Genomic DNA, 2,457 nt, shown 5'->3' on the forward strand with positions numbered 1-2,457 from the left:
GCGTTTGCAAAAAGCTATACCCAAAATAAGCATTCAATGAATATTAATGTTTATTACATTATTCATCTTTAAGGAGAATATACATTCATTCATTTATATACTCTGCAAATATAAATTAAGCTTCAGTTATGTAAGCATATTATTTGATATTGAGAGTATAAAGGCAGTTCAGTCTAGGTTCTTCTTTTCCTAGTAAACTTTATCTGAATTCACTATAAATATACATGAATGTATATAAAGAAGCTGTAAGTATTTGAAGCCCCTTCATGAATTACTTTGGGACTTCCCTAGTGGCTCAGATGGTAAAGCATCTGTCTACAATGCAGGAGACCCAGGTTCAATCCCTGGGTTGGGAAGATCCTTGGAGAAGGAAATGGCAGCCCACTCCAGTACTCTTGCCTGGAAAATCCCATGGACAGAGGAGCCTGGTAGGCTACAGTCCATGGGGTTGCAAAGAGTTGGACACAACTGAGCAACTTCACTTCACTTCATGAATTACAGCCTTATCATGGTGAAGGGGCTTGCATAACTCAATGAAGCTATGAGCCATGCCATGCAGTGTCATCCTGTCTTGATGGGTCTAGAAGAGTTCTAACAAAACATGACCCATGAAAGAAGAATTAGCAAACCACTGCAGTATTTTTGCTAAAAGAACCCCATAAGCACTAGAAAAAGAAAAACAGACATGACATCAGAAGATGAGCCCCCCCAGGTCAGAAGGTTTCCAGTATGCTGCTGGGAAGAGTGGAGGGTGATTACAAATAGCTTAAGAAAAGAATGAAGTTTCTGGACCAAAGCAGAAACAATGTTCAGTTGTGGATGTGTCTAATAGCAAAAGTAAAATCAATGCCATAAAGAACAGTACTGCACAGGAACCTGGAATGTTAGGTGAATGTATCAAGGTAAGTTGGATGTGATCAAGCAGGAGATGACAAGATTGAACATCAACATCTTAGCAATCAGTGAACTAAAATGGCAATGGAACAATTTAATTCAGATGACCATTGTATCTATATTACTGTGGGTAAGAATCCCTTAGAATAAAGAGTATCCCTCATAATCTGAGTCTGAAATGCAGTACTTGGGTGCAATCTCAAAAATGACAGAATGATTTAAGTTCGTTTCAAGGCAAACCTTTCAGCATCATGGTAATCCAAGTCTAATCCAGAGCCCCAACCTCTGATGCCAAAGAAGCTGAAGTTGAATAGTTCTATGAAGACCTACAAGACCTTCTAGAACTAATACCAAAGGGGGGGGGAGGGGAAAGATGTCCTTTTCATCATAGGGGATTGGAATGCAAAAGCAGGAAGTCAAAAGATACCTGGAGTAACAGACAAGTTTGGCATTGGTGTACAAAATGAAGCAGGGCAAAGGTTAACAGAGTTTTGTCAAGAGAACACACTGGTCATAACAAACACCCTTTTCCCACAATACGAGAGACATCTCTATACATGGACATCATTAAATGGTGAATACCAAAGTCAGATTGATTGTATTCTTTGCAGCCAAAGATGGAGAACCTCTGTATAGTCAGCAATAATAAGACCCAGAGCTGAATGTGGCTTAGATCATGAGCTCTTCATTGCTTCAACTGAAGAACATAGGGAAAACCACTTGGCCATTCAGGTATGACCTAAATCAAATCTCCTAGGATTATACAGTAGAGGTGACAAATAGTTTCAAGGGATTAAATCTAGTAAATAGAGTGCCTAAAGAACTATGGATGAAGTTCTATAACACTGTACAGGAGATAGTGACCAAAACCATCCCAAAGAAGAAGACATGCAAAAGGCAAAGTTATTGTCTGAGAACACTAAAAGTAACTGAGGAATGAAGAGAATCCAAAGACAAAGGAGAAAGGAAAAGGTATACGCAACTGAATGCAGAGTCCCAGATAGTGTGGTGAGATAAGAAGGACTTCTTCAATTAACATTGCAAAGAAACAGAGGAAAACAATACGATAAGAAAGACTAGAGGTCTCTTTAAGAAAATTGGAGATATCAAGGGAATATGTCATGCAAGGATCAGCACCATAAAGGACAGAAACAGCAAGAATCTAACAGAAGCAGAATATACTAAGAAGAGGTAGCAAGAATACTACACAGAAGAACTCTAGAAGAAAGGTCTTAATGACTCAGATAACCAGGATGATGTGGTCACTCACCTGAAGCCTGATATATTGGAATATTACTCAGCCATTAAAAAGAATTCATTTGAATCAGTTCTAATGAGATGGATGAAACTGGAGCCCATTATACAGAGTGAAGTAAGCCAGAAAGATAAAGACCAATACAGTATACTAACACATATATATGGAATTTAAAAAGATGGTAACAATAACCCTATATTCAAAACAGAAAAAGAGACACAGATGTACAGAACAGACATTTAGACTCTGTGGGAGAAGGCAAGGGTGGGATGTTCTGAGAGAACAGCATTGAAACAAGTATACTGTCA

The 2,457-nt window shown here is 38.5% G+C and overlaps 1 non-coding gene across 1 annotated transcript; it reads left to right on the forward strand.

The window, feature by feature from the left end:
• The first annotated feature begins 284 nt into the window (after positions 1–284).
• TRNAC-ACA lies at positions 285–356 on the forward strand. The gene has a single exon. It is a non-coding gene; the product is annotated as a tRNA-Cys (tRNA).
• The last annotated feature ends 2,101 nt before the right edge of the window (positions 357–2,457 follow it).

Source organism: Cervus elaphus, chromosome 30, assembly GCF_910594005.1.
Source record: "Cervus elaphus chromosome 30, mCerEla1.1, whole genome shotgun sequence".
In the NCBI taxonomy this organism is placed as follows: domain Eukaryota; kingdom Metazoa; phylum Chordata; class Mammalia; order Artiodactyla; family Cervidae; genus Cervus; species Cervus elaphus.